The sequence below is a fragment of the Phyllobates terribilis genome, unplaced genomic scaffold (genome assembly GCF_046119375.1).
Source record: "Phyllobates terribilis strain yellow unplaced genomic scaffold, ASM4611937v1 Scaffold_9__5_contigs__length_417890890, whole genome shotgun sequence".
NCBI classification, from domain to species: domain Eukaryota; kingdom Metazoa; phylum Chordata; class Amphibia; order Anura; family Dendrobatidae; genus Phyllobates; species Phyllobates terribilis.
The window spans coordinates 82,139,983-82,161,107 of record NW_027362769.1 but is presented as its reverse complement, the minus strand read 5'-3'; the positions used below and the strand labels follow the sequence as shown (position 1 = coordinate 82,161,107).

Genomic DNA, 21,125 nt, shown 5'->3' with positions numbered 1-21,125 from the left:
AAACAATGTTCCAAATATTAGGAAGTGGGTCTCCCATAATGTTTGCCTATGCAGTGAATGCAAAAGCTGCCAAAAATTTGGAGAAACTCCAATGCCCCTTGCAAGACACGTAGAGGAGGTGATATTGTAGATATGGTGGTGAATGATATGGTGATGGCGGATGAGGAGAAGGAGGAGGTCAAGAGCAAATAGACAAAATCAGGAAGTGCATCCCCATGTGTCAGTGTGAAGAGGTGCATGGGAATAGACCTCCCAAAAAAAGACACTGGATTTGTGTTTATGTTACGCTGCTATCATTCGGTGGTGTTGAGAAGTCTGGCCCAATCCAGCCCTTGTTCATTTTTATAAGAGTCAGCCTGTCAGCATTTTTAGTTGACAGGCGGATGCGCCTATCAGTTATAATTCAACCAGTGGCACTAAAAACCCGTTCTGACAAAACGCTAGCGGCAGGGCAGGCCAGGACCTCCAAGGCATAGAGAGCCAGTTCATGCCACGTGTCCAGCTTGGATACCCAATAGTTATAAGACACAGAGGAATCACGGAGGACGTTGGTACGGTCAGCAAGGTACTCCCTCAGCATCTTCCCAAACTTTGCACTCCTTGTGAGAGTACCCCGTGCCTCAGGGTCTGTGCAATGGGAGGGACTGAGAAAACTGTCCCAGAACTTTGACAGTGTTCCTCTGCCTCTGCTGGATTGGAGCTGTGTCTCTCTCGCCTGTACTCCTTGGTTGTCTGAGATGATTTAGTGAATCCTGCTTTGAGCAGGGGGTTGGACCATATGACCCAGGAGGTCCCTTCCAACTCTACCATTCTATGATTCTATGATTCTATGAACTGTGACCTCTGCCACCAGCGTTTTCAGATGGGAATTTTTTAATAATTCTGCAACAAGGGCCTTCTGGTACTGCCCCATTTTAGTAGACCTGTCCTTCTCGGGAATAAGAGATATAAAGTTCTCCTTGTTGCATGGGTCTACAAGTGTCACCAACCAGTAATGACTGTCACCCAAAATTTGGAGAATGCGAGGGTCACGGGAAAGGCAGTGTAACATAAACTCAGCCATGCTTGCCAGACTGCTAACAGGCAAGACTTATGTGTCCTCACTAAGAAGACGACTGACCATGCTCTCCTCCTCCGCCTCCTCCTCCTCCCTGTCCTCAGGCCATCCATGCTGAACAGACGGTATGACAGATGTGCAGGTAGTACCGTTTATAGCGCATGAAACTAGCTCCTGTTCTTCTTCCTACTCCTCCTCTTCCTCATTGTCACCCAATCCTCGTTGGAATGAGATGAGGCTGGGCTGTAATCACCCTGTATGGTTCCTTGCTCCATCTCGTCATGCTCCGCCTGCAATGCATCCTCTTTGATTGTGAGCAGAGACAGTTTCAGAAGACAGAGAAGCGGGATGGTGATGCTAATTATGGCGTCATCACCACTCACCACCTTGGTGGAGTTCTCAAAGTTTTGGAGGATGGTACATATGTCTGACATCCATGTCCACGCCTGAGGTGAGTCTGAACTGAATACCGATGGCCTTGTTAATGCTGGTAGTCAACAACTGCCCTCTTCTGCTCACAAATCCTTCCCAACATCTGCAATGTAGAGTTCCAATGCGTGGGGACATCACACACCAGTCGGTGAGCAGGAAGCTGCAAACGCTGCTGAAGCACGGCAAGGGCGGTGGAAGCTGTAGGTGACTTTCTAAAATTGGCACACAGGTGGCGTACTTTGACAAGCAGATCCGGCAGCTCTAGGTAGGTTTTCAGAAACCACTGAACCACGAGGTTAAGCACATGGGCCAGGCATGGTACATGTGTGAGCTCGCTTTGCCTCAGAGCCGCCACCAGGTTCCGGCCATTGTGACACACGACCATGCCTGGCTGTAGGTTCAGTGGTATCAGCCACAGATCTGCCTGCTCTTTCAGAGCTGCCCACAACTCTTTAGCATTGTGCGGTTTGTCACCTAAGCATATTAGCTTCAGCACAGCCTGTTGCCGCTTGGCTGAGGCATTGCTGCAGTGCTTCCAGCTTGTGACTGATGTGGTCATTTTGGAGATGGAGGCTGAAGAGGAGGAGGAGGATGAGGTGCAGGAGCTGTAGCCTGTGGGGGCAAATCTGATTGACCTAGGGCCCGCAATCCTCGGCGTTAGGAGGACGTGTTCCTTCCCAAGGTCCGACTGGGTCCCGGCTTCCACTATGTTAACCCAGTGTGCCGTCAGCGAGATGTACCGTCCCTGCCCACAAGCACTTGTCCACGTGTCCGTGGTTAGGTGGACTTTCCAAGTAACTGCATTGTTGAGGACACGGCTAATGTTGTGGGACATGTGCTTGTGTGATGCGGGGACGGCATACCGGGAGAGATAGTGGCAGCTGGGGACCAAGTACCGAGGGACAGCTGATGCCATCAGGAGCCTAAAAGGCAACATTTTGAGAGCAAGCAGTTGCGAAATGTGTGAATTTAGTAGCGTGGCTTGTGGGGCGTTGGCTGCGTATTTGCACTTGCGTATCAAGGGCTGGGGTAGGGACAGCTGAACGCTGCACTGGGACAAGGACATGGACATGTTTGCTGATGGTGCTAGTTGAGAGTGTGCAATGACAGGTGCAGGGCAGGAGGCATCTTCACATGCGCCATGGACAGGGAATTGGCTTGCACACACAACAGCAGAAGAAGCATTGGTGCCTCACGCAGACACTGTTCCTGGATGCTGGGGTTCGACCCACTTAGTCGGGTGCTTTGCTGCCATGTGCCCGATCATGCTAATGGTGGTCAGGCTGGTAGTTTTGCTACCCCTGCTGATGCTTGCCTGGCAGATGGTGCAAATGGCCTTTTCGGAGTTATCGTCAGAGTCTTTAAAAAACAACCAGGAAGACCTAACAGTTGTACTGTTAACTTATGTTGTGTTGGTGTTACGGGGAATGGTTGCCCGCCTTCTGTCTGCAGCCACCACACTGCTTCTTCGAGCGTAGCCTGTTGTGGTGCTACGCTTCCCTCTCCCTGTGTGCTGCTGTCCTTGCTCTGTATGTCCCCCTGCCAAGTTGGGTCAGTTACTATATCATCCACCACCTCATCTTCCACTTCCGCACCCTGGTCCCCCTCTTGACTTTCTGGCAATTGTGTCTCATCATCGTCCACCTCTTGTGACAGTTTCCCACCGTTGCCTTCGTGTGACCGTAGCTGCTCAAATATTTGGGCATCGCTGCATGTGATCTCCTCTTGCCCCGCTTCAAGTGCATTGGGCAAGAGTCCCGAATCTATAAATGGAAAAGTAAACAGCTCTTCGGAGTGTCCAAGTGTGGGATGAGTTGTCTCTGGGCACTCGGCATGGTGGGAGGAAGGAGGCTCAGGGTGAGAAATATGCAGTCCAAACTCACATCTACTGAGACTTGACCGTGTAGAAGAGAGGGTGGTGGTGGTGGCTAAGTGACTGGAAGCATTATCTGCTATCCAATCAATAACCTTTTCACACTGCTCTGTGTTCAATAGTGGTGTTCTGCGGTCTCCTATTAATTGGGACAGGAAGGTCGTGCGAGAAAATGTGGGTGTTTGTTGGGGCACAATTTCAGCTACCCACGGCCTCGGCCTCTGCATGCATCATCACCATCATGTCCAGTTCTCTGTCCCTTGCTACGCGCCTTGAACATTTTAAATGGAGGACAATATTTTCCACGTTCACTACAAATGGCTGAACTTATATGTGATAAGTGTGACGGAAAACCACAGTTTTAAATAGCTGGCCTGTTGGTAACTATTTTTAACAGTGAACTGGTGTCAATAAGTTCGCTTACACACTGCAACAAAATTTAAATGGAGGCCAGAAATGGCAGAATTTTGAACACACTTAGATGTGATCCGTGTGACGGACAAACCACAGTTTTAAATAGCTGGCCTGTGGGTAAGTATTTTTAACAGCAAACTGGTGTCAATAAGTTTGCTAACACACTGCAACAAAATTTAAATGGAGGCCAGAAATGGCAGAATTTTGAAAGCACTAATATGTGATCTGTGTGACGGACAAACCATAGTTTTAAATAGCTGGCCTGTAGGTAACTATTTTTAACAGCGAACTGGTGTCAATAACTTTGCCAACACACTGCAACAAAATTTAAATGAAGGCCAGAAATGGCAGAATTTTGAATGCACTTATATGTGATCCTTTTGACGGACAAACCACTGTTTTAAATAGACGGATTTTTAGTGCTGTAATATGGAAAGGATCTGGCTGTATTCAGCAGTGCCAACAAGCAAATGGAGCAGAAAAACAGTGATTAAGATCCAAAAAAAAATTATTCCTGGCCCCTGATACCTGGGGCTATTTCTAGAAATATCTGTAAAAGCACCAGCAGCAGGCAGAACTGGAATGGACTTTCTTGCTATATGCATTGCAGTCTGCCACATACACTGCCTGCCTGCCTAGCCCTGATATCTATGCAGCTGGATTAGTCCTCAGAAGGACTGTTAGTTAAGATGGATATGTGTAGAAGATGTTGAGGGCTCAAGAGGTTCCACATATTTCTCGAGTATGGATCGGTGGACAACATTGTGGACCTTAAGGGCCTGTGGGAGCTCAAGATGAAACACTGCTGGGTTAATGATGGCGGTTATTTTATAGGGACCAATGAACCTAGGTCCCAGCTTCCAAGAAGGGATTTTCAACTTGATATTCATGATAGACAACTACACAAAGCCATTCACATTCAGGTCTGGACCTGGCAAGCGTTTTCTGTCAGCCATACGTTTATACCTGTCTCGCATGATCTTTCAATTACTCAGAAGCCCCCGCCACACCAAGGAGAGCGACGAAGCAAGACGTTCCTCCTCAGGAACTCCCGAAGCTCTTCCCCCACTAAAGGTACAAAACTGTGGGTGTAAACCGTATGCACCAAAGAACGGTGACCTGCCAGTGGATTCTTGACAATGATTATTAATGGCAAATTCAGCCAGCAGTAAGTAGGATGCCCAATCCTCCTGATTTTCGTAGATAAAACACCTGAGGTAGGTCTCCAAAGTCTGATTGACACGCTCGGTCTGTCCATTCGACTGAGAGTGGAAGGCAGAGGAAAAGGACAGCTGCACCCCCAGTCGAGGACAGAATGATCTCCAGAACTGGGAAACAAACTGGGTCCCTGGATCTGACACCACATCGGAGGGAACCTCGTGAAGCTTCACAATCTCATTTATAAACATCTGAGCAAGTGTCTTGACATTTGGAAGTGCAGGTAATGCAACAAAGTGAACCATTTTACTGAACCTATCTAAAATCACCTGCAGAAACCGGTAGGTCAGTAATAAAATCCATGAATAAGCATGTCCATGGCCTGCTAGGGATAGGTAGAAGAGTAGAAGAAGAGTACCAGACGGATGGGTATGCGAAACCTTAGAACGCGCGCAAATACTACAAGCAGATATGTGTTCAATCACATCCTGATGCAAACCTGGCCAGCAAAGACGACGAGAGCGGAGGTCCACGGATGCCTTACCACCTGGATGACTAGCGAGCACAGAGTTATAATGTTCCTTAATTACTTTGCGGTGCAGATTAGATGGTACAAATAACCTTCGTGAAGTGCAAGAGGCAGGAATGTTCCCCTGGCCTCCCACATCTCATCATCCAGTTCAGAGTACAATGCCGAAATGAATACCACCTTCTGTAAAATTGGGGCACGGTTTTCATGGTCACCGCCACCAGGGAAGCTCTGGGACAAAGCATCAGCCTGGACAAAAAGTGACAACAAAGTTGAACCTAGAAAAAAACAGGGACCATCTGGCTTGCCTAGGGTTGAGACGTTTAGCTGATTGGAGATATGACAGGTTCTTATAGTTAGTAATAACAGTAATAGGATGGACAGCCCCCTCCAACCAATCTCGCCATTCTTCGAACGCCAATTTGATCGCCAAAAGTTCCCTATTTTCCACATCATAATTTCTCTCAGCCAAAAACAATTTTTTTAGAAAAGAAAATGCATGGACGACATTTATCAGGGGACGGATCCTGAGACAACACAGCCCCAACCCCCACATCTGACGCATTATCTTCCACAATAAAGGGTTGAGAAACATCGAGTTGACTGAGTATAGGTGTAGTGGCAAAAAAATTCTTTAAGGAAGAAAAAACCTGGAGGGAGGCATCCGACTATTTGGAAAAATCAGACTCCTTCCTAGTCATGTCAGTAAGAGGTTTCACCATTACTGAGTAATTTTGGATGAATTTCAGGTAAAAATTAGTAAAGCCCAGACAATGTTGTAGGGCTTTCAGGTTATCGGGATGGTCCCAATCAAGGACTGCATGGATCTTCTCCGGATCCATCCGAAAACACGAAGACGACAACAAGTACCCCAAAAACTGCACCTCCTGAACAGCGAAAACACATTTTTCTAGTTTGGCATATAGTTTGTTATCCCTTAATATCTGGAGCACCTGTTTAACATGCCCCCGATGTGTCTCAAAATCAGGTGACTAAACCAAAATATTGTTCAGATAGACCACCACAAACCTCCCCGCCAAATGATGGAAAATATCATTTATAAAATGCTGGAACACCACAGGTGCATTGGTCAAACCAAAAGGCATAACTAGACTCTCAAAATGCCCTTCAGGGGTATTGAACGTTGTTTTACATTCGGCCCCTTCTCTGATTTTAACTTGGAGAATACCTTAGCTCCTACAGCCTGGCTGAACAAATCTGGAATCAGAGGAAGAGGGTATGGATCTCGGATGGTAATCTGATTTAATTCCCAGAAATCTAAACAGAGATGTACACCGCCATCTTTTTTCTTCACTAAGAAGAACCCTACCGCCACAGACGAAGATGATGGTCTGATATGTCCCTTCTCCAGAATTTCCGCAATTAAATCCTTCATGGCTTGTCTCTCAGGGCCAGAAAGGTTATACAGTCTGGACTTCGGTAATTTAGCTCCAGCGGTCAGGTTAATAGGACAGTCATATGCACAATGAGGAGGCAAATCCAGACACCCCTTCTCAGAAAAAATTTCCTCAAAACCAGACAGAAAAGCAGGTAACTTTTCCGTAGAGACTGTAGCAAGGGAAACATCTAAACAGTTCTCATGGCAGTAATCTCCCCATTCAATGATCTCCCTGGCTTGCCAATCCACCAACGGATTGTTTCACCAACCAGGGAAGACCCAAAACAATTGGGGTGGGAAGACTGTCCAGGACATAGCAAGGGATTATTTCACAATGAACCGACCCCACCCTCAGTTTTACTTTATATACAATCTGAGTTAATGTTTTCTATGCAAGTGGCGCTGAGTCAATGGCGAAGATGGGAATAGGCTTAGCTAAAGTACAGCAAGCAAGACCATGAGTTTTCACAAACTCAGCATCAACCATGCTGACTCCAGCTCTATTGTCAACAAACGCAGACATTTTTTCGATTTTACTCTCTAGCACCATTTTTGCACTTTTTTATTCCAGGGTGCAACCAGGCCCATTGGTGCTGGCATTGTAAACTGGGGTGTCTGTTCTCATGGGGTGCACTTAGATAGTACCGGGCAGCCCTTCTAATCTAATATTATGGGCGTAACTAATAGGCTGTAAGCCATATACTGTGCACTACCCAGGTGTGAACAGCACCCTATACAAGCCTTTTTCTGTGCAATTTCAATACTAAGCAATCACCCCCTTCGTGAAAAGGTATGTTGTGAGTGTTTGTCTCACCAGCGTTTTGCACCTGTTTACCGCCATCTTTAGTATATGTGTTTGCGCATCCTGAGTGCATTAGTTCTGAGATCTGGCAGGTAAACACTCTTGCCTTTTTTGCTGTCTTTTTGCTTTATTAAGATTTCCATCGTTTTTAATATTTGCCAAATGCCAGAATAATGAGAGAGAGAATGTTTTAAGGCATTTTTATTACTTACTGCAAAGTCAAAAGTTTACATACACTAAGATTGCTATGCCTTTAAACAATTCTGGACTACCCATATGATGATGTCATGTGTTTGGAAGCTTCTGATAGGTTCTTTGGCAACATCTGAGTTAAATAGAGACACACCTGTGGATGTATTTTAATGCACACCTGAAACAAACTGCTTCTTTGTGTAGCATCATGGGAAAGTCTAAAGAAATCAGCCAACATATCAGGAAGGGAATTATGGACTTGCACAAGTCTGGCTCATCCTTGGGTACAATTTCAAGATACCTGAAGGTGCCTCATTCATCTGTACAAACAATTATACGCAAGTACAAACAAGATTGGAATGTCCATCCATCATAACACTCTGGAAGGAGACGTGTTCTGTGTTCCAGAGATGAACGTGCTTTGGTCCGACATGTGCATATCAGCCCAAGGACAAAAGCAAAATACCTTGTGAAGATGATGGCAAAAGCTGGTAAGATTGTGTAAATATCCACAGTGAAATAAGTACTGTATCAACATGGGCTGAAAGGCAAATCTGACAGGAAGAAGCCATTACTCCAAAAGAAATATAAAAAAGCCAGATTGTTGGTTGCAAATGCACACAGGAACAAATGCCTTAATTTTTGGAGACATGTCCAGTGGTCTGATGGAACCAAAATTTAACCTTTTGGGCATAATGACCATCATTACATTTGGAGGAAAAAGGGAGAAGCTTGGAAGCTTAAGAATAGAGATGAGCGTTGTTCTACTCGAACTGTTCGCCAATCTCAAATTCGAGCTGTTTTGGGCGGTGTTCGAGCCGGTCGGCGAACACGAACAATTTGAGAAAAATTCGGCTGTTCGAGGTTATGTTCGATAACTGTTCGTGCACCAAAATCATAACTGGATTTTTTCTCAGTAATGATGAAAATTAATGTTAATACGCAGTTTGAGTGTACAGCGGGGCGGGGGGAGGGGCAGGGGATGGATCTCTGCAGGAACAATGAAGATCTCCATTTTTTTTTCTCTTTCCCGCATTTGCAGTGGGGAGGTGCAATCTGTCAGCCTATCAGCAGCGCACACACGGAGCGAAGTGCTTTTTTTCACACAAGCAAGGGCATGTGTGATTGGCAGTGTATGTCACATGTCCTTGCCCTATAAGACCAAGCCATTTTCCCCGTCGCCACCATTTTCTCACTGCTGCAGCCGCGTGTTAGACGGCACCGCTGTTGCTGTGTGCGCTATACCTTGTTAATTTCAAGCCAATTTTCGCACAAATATACAGATAGCTTGGGAGGAGGGAATAGTTGTGATTGCAGTCCTTTTAAGGACTAGGTTACAGCATTTCCTATGACTTTTATCAGGCAGGTCTGTGCTCTTAAATAGATAGATTGTGGGAGTAAAGACTAATTGTAATTGGAGTCCTTTTCAGGACTAGGTTACATCAGTTCCTATCAGTTTTTGCCAGGCAGGTCTGTGCCAGTGCTGTGCAAGTTTTTTTCACAGCATTTGGCTGAATCTAGCAAAGCTAATCCTTTTTGGCCTATTGCAGAGTGTGTTAGTCAGTGGAGTAGCCTATCTGTGTTGCAAGATATACCACCTGTGTATAGAATACCAATTTTTTTACTGCACCTAGTGAAGTAAAATCTTTTGGGCATAGCATCATTCTATTAGTCCATCTATACTGACCTCCATCAGGTTGCAAACTGAATATAATTTTTTTCTGCATCTAGCTCTGAAAAAATATTTGGGCTTCTAGCGGTGTGTGGGACTTGGTCTATTAGTCCATCTATACTGACCTCCATCAGGTTGCAAATTAAAAATAATTTTTTTCTGCATCTAGCTCTGAAAAAATATTTGGGCTTCTAGCAGTGTGTGGGACTTGGTCTATTAGTCCATCTATACTGACCTCCATCAGGTTGCAAATTAAAAATAATTTTTTTCTGCATCTAGCTCTGAAAAAATATTTGGGCTTCTAGCAGTGTGTGGGACTTGGTCTATTAGTCCATCTATACTGACCTCCATCAGGTTGCAAATTAAAAATAATTTTTTTCTTCATTTATCTCTGAAAAAATATTTGGGCTTCTAGCAGCGTGTGGGACTTGTTCTATTAGTCCATCTATACTGACCTCCATCAGGTTGCAAATTAAAAATAATTTTTTTCTGCATGTAGCTCTGAAAAAATATTTGGGCTTCTAGCAGTGTGTGGGACTTGGTCTATTAGTCCATCTATACTGACCTCCATCAGGTTGCAAATTAAAAATAATTTTTTTCTGCATCTAGCTCTGAAAAAATATTTGGGCTTCTAGCAGTGTGTGGGACTTGGTCTATTAGTCCATCTATACTGACCTCCATCAGGTTGCAAATTGAATAAAAAAAATTTCTGCATCTAGCTCTGAAAAAATATTTGGGCTTCTAGCAGTGTGTGGGACTTGGTCTATTAGTCCATCTATACTGACCTCCATCAGGTTGCAAATTGAATAAAAAAAATTTCTGCATCTAGCTCTGAAAAAATATTTGGGCTTCTAGCGGTGTGTGGGACTTGGTCTATTAGTCCATCTATACTGACCTCCATCAGGTTGCAAATTAAAAATAATTTTTTTCTGCATCTAGCTCTGAAAAAATATTTGGGCTTCTAGCAGTGTGTGGGACTTGGTCTATTAGTCCATCTATACTGACCTCCATCAGGTTGCAAATTAAAAATAATTTTTTTCTGCATCTAGCTCTGAAAAAATATTTGGGCTTCTAGCAGTGTGTGGGACTTGGTCTATTAGTCCATCTATACTGACCTCCATCAGGTTGCAAATTAAAAATAATTTTTTTCTTCATTTATCTCTGAAAAAATATTTGGGCTTCTAGCAGCGTGTGGGACTTGTTCTATTAGTCCATCTATACTGACCTCCATCAGGTTGCAAATTAAAAATAATTTTTTTCTGCATGTAGCTCTGAAAAAATATTTGGGCTTCTAGCAGTGTGTGGGACTTGGTCTATTAGTCCATCTATACTGACCTCCATCAGGTTGCAAATTAAAAATAATTTTTTTCTGCATCTAGCTCTGAAAAAATATTTGGGCTTCTAGCAGTGTGTGGGACTTGGTCTATTAGTCCATCTATACTGACCTCCATCAGGTTGCAAATTGAATAAAAAAATTTTCTGCATCTAGCTCTGAAAAAATATTTGGGCTTCTAGCAGTGTGTGGGACTTGGTCTATTAGTCCATCTATACTGACCTCCATCAGGTTGCAAATTGAATAAAAAAATTTTCTGCATCTAGCTCTGAAAAAATATTTGGGCTTCTAGCGGTGTGTGGGACTTGGTCTATTAGTCCATCTATACTGACCTCCATCAGGTTGCAAATTAAAAATAATTTTTTTCTGCATCTAGCTCTGAAAAAATATTTGGGCTTCTAGCAGTGTGTGGGACTTGGTCTATTAGTCCATCTATACTGACCTCCATCAGGTTGCAAATTAAAAATAATTTTTTTCTGCATCTAGCTCTGAAAAAATATTTGGGCTTCTAGCAGTGTGTGGGACTTGGTCTATTAGTCCATCTATACTGACCTCCATCAGGTTGCAAATTAAAAATAATTTTTTTCTTCATTTATCTCTGAAAAAATATTTGGGCTTCTAGCAGCGTGTGGGACTTGTTCTATTAGTCCATCTATACTGACCTCCATCAGGTTGCAAATTAAAAATAATTTTTTTCTGCATGTAGCTCTGAAAAAATATTTGGGCTTCTAGCAGTGTGTGGGACTTGGTCTATTAGTCCATCTATACTGACCTCCATCAGGTTGCAAATTAAAAATAATTTTTTTCTGCATCTAGCACTGAAAAAATATTTGGGCTTCTAGCGGTGTGTGGGACTTGGTCTATTAGTCCATCTATACTGACCTCCATCAGGTTGCAAATTAAAAATAATTTTTTTCTGCATCTAGCTCTGAAAAAAAATTTGGGCTTCTAGCAGTGTGTGGGACTTGGTCTATTAGTCCATCTATACTGACCTCCATCAGGTTGCAAATTAAAAATAATTTTTTTCTGCATCTAGCTCTGAAAAAATATTTGGGCTTCTAGCAGTGTGTGGGACTTGGTCTATTAGTCCATCTATACTGACCTCCATCAGGTTGCAAATTAAAAATAATTTTTTTCTTCATTTATCTCTGAAAAAATATTTGGGCTTCTAGCAGCGTGTGGGACTTGTTCTATTAGTCCATCTATACTGACCTCCATCAGGTTGCAAATTAAAAATATTTTTTTTCTGCATCTAGCCCAGCCAATAGTTTTGGCCTAATACCACAGTTTGGCCACTCAGCTCTGCTCGGTTACCATCCATTGTTTTTTTGTGCAAACAACTCCAGAGTTGTGAATTAGTTAACCACCAAAATGAGTGGAAAAAGGCCTGCTGCTGGTGGAAAGGGGAATAGGCGTGTTGGGAAGGGGAAAAAAAGGTTGTGTCCGTGGGGTAGGTGCAGAAGAAAGACCATCTTCCAGCCAAACTAAAATGTCTACTTCTTTTAGCGGACAATGTGATAAGATCCCTTTCTTACGGCCACGCCAATCGCTACAAATTCCAGATGAGGCACAAAAACAGCAGGTGCTTCAACGGATATCAAGTGCTCCTTTAAGTGGGCTCTCCTCCACATCAACTTCAACATCACAAATACTCCAGTCCTCAAAGGTGTCACCCAAATCGCACTTGCTTCCTCACAGCTCCCAAATCTCCAGCTGCCCGTCTGAGTATGAGGTAGAACAGATGGTTGAGTCTGCAGAGCTGTTTACTCATACTATAGCCTGGGAATCAGAGGTCGACTCCAGCGCTTCTGTGAATCCAGACGAGGAAATGATCTGCACTGATGCCCAGAATCTTTATGAGTCGGATCCAGGACCAGACGCAGAAGGTTCTGACCATAATGTAGACCCTCATTCCCAAACTGTAACTCCTGTTGGTGGAGACAATGAGGAAGACGATGATAAGACTCAAATACCTGATTGGAGCGACAACTTTAGTTTTTTGTCAGGGCAGGAACAGGTTGGCTCTGAGGACGACGGGTGTGATAACGCACAGGGTGATGATGATGAGGTCGGAGATCCCACTTACTGTCAACCCACAGTCAGCCAAGAGATGAGGTCAGCAGAGGAGGTGGAGGAAGATGCTAGTGACGACGAGGTCAGGTTGCGCCTTCCTGGACAGAGACGTAGTACTGGAAGCACGTCAACAACTGCATCCTCAAACACAACTCTGCCTCTCACCACAAGTCGTGGTGGCTCTTCAGGTCGCATGGGTGCTAAGCCTTGCATAGCCTGGGCATTTTTTCAGATCGATAAAGATGACCCAACTCGTGTTATCTGTAACATTTGTCAGCAAAAGCTAAGTAGAGGCCAAAAAATACATACTTTGAGTACTTCATGCATGAACCGGCACATGGACATGAAGCATAAGTTGCAGTGGGAAGCTCAGTGTGCTACAATGCGGCCTAGCCGGCCGGGCCAATCACCGTCTGCCATATCTTGTGCATCCGCGGCCTCTTCATCCTCTGTGACTGGGGGGACAGCAGTCACACCTGTTTTGGGGCGCAGACCTGCCACCTCTTTACCCGCAACAGCCAGCGTGATTGGCAGGTCATCATTTTCTTTGGAGGTGGTAACACCAGCTGGTGTTGAGCGCTGTCCGACATCGATAGCACCACCTTTGGATCAAGGCAACCTAACATGTCCGCCTGCATCTTCCTCACAGACCGGCAGTTTGCCGGGGACACCCTTATCAACCCCGTCTAAGCACAATAGCCAGCCCTCGGTCCCTCAGATGTGGACAAGTAAAAGACCATTTCCTCCTAGCCATGAGAAAGCTAAGAGGTTGAATTTCACCATCTGCAAGCTCTTGGCTACAGAAATGCTGCCTTTCCGCCTGGTGGACACAGAGGATTTTCGAGACCTTATGTCCGTCGCAGTGCCCCAGTACCAGATGCCCAGTCGGCACTACTTCTCAAAGAAAGGTGTGCCTGCGCTCCACCAGCATGTCGCACACAACATCACCGCTTCTTTGAGAAACTCTGTGTGTGACAGGGTGCATTTCACCACAGACACTTGGACGAGTAGGCATGGACAGGGGCGTTACATGTCGCTGACTGGGCACTGGGTAACTATGGTGACAGCAGGACAAGGGGCTGCTGTCCAAGTCTTGCCGTCCCCACGAGTTGTGCGTCAATCCTCTTTATGTCAAAGTTCCTCCACTGCTTCTGCCTCCTCAACCTCCTCTCGGTCTTCCACCTGCACCCAAAGCCTGTCTGGTCATGCCACAAGCTTTCTAACTGCGCAGAAGGGATCCTGCACACCTCCTTACTATGCTGGCAGTAGGGCTCAACGTCATCAGGCGGTTTTTACATTGAAATGTCTGGGAAATGTGAGTCACACAGCTGAGGAGTTGTGGTCAGCTCTGGAGAACCAATTTCATGAATGGTTGTCTCCACTGGACCTGAAACCAGGGAAGGCCGTGTGCGACAATGCTGCAAACCTGGGTGCGGCCCTTCGCCGGGGCAATGTCACACACGTGCCTTGTATGGCTCACGTGTTGAACCTGGTTGTCCAGCAATTTTTAGCCCACTATCCCAGACTAGATGGCCTTCTGCAGAGGGCACGGTCGCTGTGTGCTCACTTCCGCCGTTCGCATCCCGCAGCTCAGCGACTTACATCTCTACAGAAGTCGTTGGGCCTGCCACTTCACCGGCTAAAATGCGATGTGCCTACCCGGTGGAATTCAACTCTGCACATGTTGCAGCGACTGTGGCAGCACCGACAAGCCCTGGTGCAATACGTTCTGACGTATAGCCTGGGCCAACGAGATTCAGAGGTGGGGCAAATCACGCTGGAGGAGTGGTCTCAGATCAGGAACCTATGCACCCTTCTGCACAGTTTTGAAATGGCGACGAAGATGTTTAGTGCTGACGATGCCATTATCAGCATGACTATTCCGGTGATTTACATGCTGGAGCACATGTTAAACAGAATTCGGAGTCAGGTGGTGGCACAAGAGGAGGTGGAGGAAGTAGAGGAGGAGGAGTTGTATGCGGAAGGGCTAACATCTGCAAGGTCCAGACGGTCGGCAGCACCAAGGCGGCAGGCATGTGAGGGTGGGGGAGATGGTTTTACCAGGGCGCATGGTAGCAGCCAAACTAGTGAGGAAGGTGCAGGAGCCCAGGAAGAAGTGGAGGACGAACTGATGGAAGACTCATCAGATGAGGGAGACCTTGATCACATTTCTGTTGTGCGAGGTTGGGGGGAGAGGACAGAGGAAGGAAGCATGATTGTTACCTCGCCACCAACACAACAGGGACTTGGTGCTCCTGGATGCGCAACACACATGAGTGCCTTCTTGCTGCACTACCTGCAACATGACCCTCGAATTGTGAGAATTAGAAATAATCCTGACTACTGGGTTGCCACACTGTTAGATCCCCGGTACAAAAGTAAATTTGCAGAAATTATTCCTGCCATAGAAAGGGATGCACGCATGCAGGAGTATCAGCAGAGACTGTTGCAGAATCTTACATGTGCTTTTCCACAAAATACCAGTGGTGCACGTAGTGAATCTCACAGTTCCAACTTGCCAACCGTGGGACCGTCAAGTGTTCAGCACTCAAACCGTAACAGAACCACAGTATCTGCTGGTAACATCAATTTTGCGGAATCATTTCACCACTTTTTTAGCCCATCCTTTGCAAGGCCACAGGAGACAAGAAGTCTGACACATAGTCAACGCCTAGAGACGATGGTACAGGAGTATCTCCAAGTAAACATTGAAGCCACGACTGTGTCACTGGACCCTTGCTCTTTTTGGGCTTCCAATCTGGATAAATGGCCGGAGCTAGCCACTTACGCCTTGGAGATCTTGTCATGCCCCGCAGCCAGCGTTCTGTCTGAACGTGTGTTCAGCGCTGCTGGTGGTGTGCTGACAGATAAGCGCACGCGGCTCTCCACTGATAATGTAGACAGACTCACGTTCATAAAGATGAACAAATCATGGATCCGAAACGACTTTTCTACCCCTGTGTCATCCTGGGGAGAGTAAAAGCTTGATGATTGGTTAAAATCACCCTACCAACCGTTTTAAGCTTTCAAATTACTAATCATGTTTATCTGTATCTTGACTGGAAAATAATTTGGGCTTTGTAGCAGTGTGCAGCACTGATCCTATTAGGCCATCTATAATAAGCTTCACCAGATTTAAAATTAAAAATAATTTTTAGCTGCATCTAGCCCGGAAAATAATTTTGGGGCTCCGAGATGTGCAAGACACATAAGTGCCTTCTTGCTGCACTACCTGCAGCATGACCCTCATATTGTCAGAATTCGAAGTAATCATGACTACTGGGTTGCCACACTCTTAGATCCCCCAAACTTTTCGATCAACCTTTTCATTTTAATAAAGACCAAAAAAATGGTCATTTTTGAAATTATAAGCATTAGCAGGTTGTTAGAAACTGAAATCAAACAGTTTTCAACTCAAAACTTTATTCTAGGTGATGTTACATTTTCACATAGGACCCCTTGTTCGAAAGGAGCTTCTGAACTCTCTCGTCCATTGAATTTGTCAGGTTTTGGATGGTTTCTGCTTCAATTGTTTTGCATGAGGACAGAATACCCTCCCAGAGCTGTTGCTTAGATGTGAACTGCCTCCCGCCATCATAGACACTCCTTTTAATGATGCTCCAAAGGTTCTGAATGGGGTAGAGGTCAGGGGAGCATGGGGGTCACACCATAAGTTTGTCCCCTTTTATGCCCATATCAGCCAGAGATGCAGATGTTTTATGTGCAGCATGAGATGGTGCATTATCATGCAGAAAAATGATCTTGCTGTGAAATACACGGTTCTTCTTCTTGAACCATGGCAGGAAGTGCTGTTTGAGAAAATCCACATACATTATGGAGTTCATCTTTAGCGCCTTCAGGGATCCTAAAGGGGCCGACAATCTCTCTCCCCATGATTCCAGCCCAAAACATTACTCCACCTCCTCCTTGTTGGCGCTGTAGCCGTGTTTGCGTGGGGTGTCCATCAACCAGCCATCCTCCACTCCATTCATCTGGACCATCGAGCGCTGCACGGCACTCATCCGTGAACAAAACAGTTTTGAAATCAGTCTTCATGTAATGTTTGGCCCACTGGAGCCGTTTCTGCTTGTGTGAAGTGGATAGAGGAGGTCGACAGGATGGCATATGCACAGCTGAAAACCTCTGAAGGACCCTGCATCTTGTTGTTCGGGGGACGTTGGAGGCACAAGCAGCTTCAAAAACTTGTCTGCTGCTATGACAAGGCTTTTTTGCCGCTGCTGTTTCAACCTGACGTAATTGCCTGTAGGAAAGAGTCCTCAATTTGCCCTTATCAGCACGCACACGTGTGTACTGTGAATCAGCTACATACTTCTTGATTGCCAAGACACTTCATCCTGATCATCGCACAATGTTGATTGTAGTCATGCCTTGACCTAAACACTCCACAATTTGTTGCTTCTCAGCAGCCGACACATCCTTTTTCTTTCCCATTTTGGCAGAAAATTTAGGCTGCTTAATAATGTGAGAGAGCCTTCTTAAGTAGTCTTGCCTTTCATTGGACACACCTGCCAAACTAATTAGCACAGGTGTCTGCAATTGCTTACAGTGATATAAAGAGCCCTGACACACATCACCATCAATGAGTTTAACTGACAAACAAACAAATTCTTCCCTTATCACTCCTAAACACTTTTTGCATAATAATTTGGAACGCGGTGTACATGTGCTTTTCCACAAAACACCAGTGGTTCACGTAGTGAATCTTACAGTTCTAACTTGCCAACCGTGGTCTGTATGGAATTGTTCAATAAAGGGCCCAAAATTAAGATAACATAGATGGGAGAGGTCTCTATGAATAGGAATTCCTAAGTATTTGATACCCTGTGAGGGCCAGGCAAAGGGAAAGTTGGACTGGATGGAATCCTATATGGATTTAGGGAGGGAGACAACGAGGGCCTCAGACTTCGCTGCATTGATTTTAAAATTTTACCATGTAACAAAGTGATCTATTTCAGCCATAACAGCAGGGATGGATATATGTGATTGAGTGATATATACTAGGACATCATCAGCAAATAGAGAGCACTTGTACTCGGTGCCTCCCACCTCAATCCACCTAATATTGGGGTTATGGCGAATTGATGAGAGCAGGTGCTCCGTCACTAGGATGTATAAGAGAGGGGACAGAGGACATCCCTGCCTTGTCCCATTGGTGATTGTGAAAGGTGATGAAAATGTTCTGACGCACCCCTTGGGCCTTGGGACACCCGGAGCCGGACACTTTTTGGTGGATGCTGGTGGTTGTAGTCTTCGTGGCGGCGATCCGGTTCCGTGGCTCAGGGCGGTCAAACCAGTGGCGGAACTATTTATGTGGTTTTGATGTTTAAATGTCCGACTACGCCACCCGTGGATTGCGGTCAGAGTGAACCGCCGCTACAGGGCAGACCGCTAAGGCTGGTGTTGTGGGTGCAGCAGAGCGTAGCATAACTCCCCACGGGAGGAGTATAGCCTCAGGGCAGTGTATGCGGAGGATGGGGGTGATGGTGCAGGGCAGCAGCAGTAACGACACGGAGTCAGTGATGCAGTTCAGGGCCTTTACTCACAGTTCTTATTATCCAGACCACGTCTGCAGGTAACGGCTGCCCACGTCGTACTGTGCTCACCAGGTGAGGGGCTCAGACAACTCCCAGATAACTTTGGAGCGCTTCACAGGACCCCCTTTGTGTGTCCTTTGTCTGGCCTTTCTTACCAACACTTCTGTCCGGCTGCCTCGGGCCTCCTCTTGGTAAACTTGGCGCCAGTTTCCCTGACCCTATGTGGTGCCTTCCTAGCGGGTGGAGCAAGGGGCTGCGCCACATAAAATGGCAGAGCCTCCGGTTTCTAGCTGAGGGTCGTTTCCTGCCTCCACTAGTTCGGGGACCGGTCTCCCCCTTTGGCCTGACCCCTCCACGCAGGTGGATTCGGGCGTGCGGTGGCGACTCGCCCGTCCGCACCCCTGGGATCCCTTCATTCCTCGTTCCTGGAGCCTTCTCCGCTCCTCTTCCTTCCTTCTCCCTCTTGCAGGCCTGGGCCTCTGTTACTAGGCCTGCCTCCGGAGCAGAGCTCATGCAGAGCCCCTGCTCCCTGCCACTTCTGCTCAGACTTCTCTGCACTGAACTAAGATGGTGCCCACCTTTTATACTCCCTTCTCAATGCACCCAGGAACTGCTTCCTCCCTGCTCCTGCACTGCAGGGTTCCCCTTCCTCAGTGTTCCCTCCCCCCACTCCAGCCAGGGACAGGGACTGTCGTGCCCATCTCAGAGGCATATTGGTCACCCTGCCCCACGGCAATGTGGTGTAATGCATGCAGGTGTCGGGTCCTGATCCACACTCCATCCTTATCTGAGAGTGAGATATCACACCTCTGGGTGAGGTGCAATACGTCTGTAGCAACCGAGCCCTCGGTGCTACAGTTCCATTTATCTTCAGCCTAGGTGACGTATTGTGATACAGGGCCGTGATTTTGGCTATAAAAGGGTCCCCTAGACCCCTACCCCAAGCTTTTTAAGAGAATCATATATGGCGTGCCAGGAGACTCTATGGAATGCTTTCTCAGCATCCAACGAGAGTATCTACTTACAAATTTTTAACTGCATCTAGCCCAGGAAATACTTTGTGCCTAGTAGCAGTGTCTGCTAGTCAGCGGATTATCCCGGCTGTTAAGCAAGCTACACCACCTGTAGTTTGGACACTTAATTTTTTCAAAGGAAATGCTTCGGGACCACGGGATACTCAGTGAAGAGCATCAGGAGGCACCCCAAGGCATAGGGGCTGGGACTGGCACTAGGATGCCTTGCGGTGGACAGCCGAGCTCGATCCTTATAAAAGCTTTTTAACTGCAGCAGCTTTAGTGGACGCTACTGGAGCTGGAATTACCGCGGCTGCTGGCATGAGACTTGCCCTCCAATAGATCCTTGTAAATGGATTTAAAGTGTATTCATTCAAATTAGAGGGACAATTTAAATTAAAAAGCTTAGAGCTGCCTCCACCACAGGGGGGCTCTCTCGACCCACCAGCGGACAGGCACCAGTATTGGGAGAGGGGGGCTGGCCGTCAGGGTTCACCGCGGCTCTGGCACAAACCCGGCGACACGGAGGTGGCACGGGCAGGAGCGGACTGGCCGTCTCGGCTTCTCACTTTTTGGATTTTAGAAGGGCATGACATGCCTATATCTGTGTCTCCCCCTCCTTTTACTCCTCCACCTCTTTTCTTTTCGCATGACTATATGTACTTGTCACTTTTCCATGTGTTAGTTGTGTCTTCTGAGCAGTTTGTCAGCTTTTGGACACCTTTGAAGGTGTTTTCTATGTGTTTCTATGTGTTTTTGTTTGCCTGCCATTGGTTTTAACGGTGTTCGAAGGTGTTCGACGAACAGTTCGACGAACAGTTCGGCGAACACACGGGTGTTCGACGAACTGAACCGAACTCGAACACTACGGGGGTGGCTCAACACTACTTAAGAACACCATCCCAACTGTGAAACACGGGGGTGGCAGCATCACGCTGTGGGGTTGTTTTGCTGCAGGAAGGACTGGTGCACTCCACAACATAGATGGAATCATGAGAAAAGAAGATTATGTGGCAATACTGAAGCAACATCTCAAGACATCTGCCAGGAAGTTAAAGCTTGGGCGAAAATATCCCCCCAACCTACTGTCTCCTTTCCCATTCCTGTAGAATGTAAGCCCACAATAGCAGGGTCCTCTTCTTTCTGTACCAGTCTATCATTGTTAGTTTGTTTACTGTAAGTGATATCTGTATTTGGTATGTAATCCTTTCTTATGTACAGCACCTTGGAATCAATGGCGCTTTATAAATAATAATAATAATGATAAAATGGGTCTTCCAAATGGACAATGACCCAAAGCATACTGCCAAAATGGTAACAAAGTGGCTTAAGGATAACAAAGTCAATGTTTTGGAGTGGCCATCACAAAGCCCTGATCTCATCAGGTTATTTTTCCTTCAATATTGCGCCCCTTCCAGCTTCACCTGAGGTGGCGCCCTAGGCAGCCGCCTACCCTGCCTACCCCTTGTCCCAGCCCTGCCTGTATGCACGCTCACCATGCAAGACTCCATTGCTGAACAAAAAGTATGTTCAAACGCGTTTAAAGTTTGCTTAACAACATTTAAACAAGCCTGTGAAATACTGGGAGTATATAGTCTGGTCAGATGAGACCAAAATTTAACT

At 46.1% G+C, this 21,125-nt stretch overlaps 1 protein-coding gene across 5 annotated transcripts in view; it reads right to left on the bottom strand.

Annotated features, from left to right (window-relative positions):
• The window catches only part of LOC141161605 (uncharacterized), a 273,682-nt gene that overhangs the window by 59,415 nt on the left and 193,142 nt on the right, over window positions 1–21,125 (bottom strand). The gene's annotated exons all lie outside the window — the stretch shown is intronic.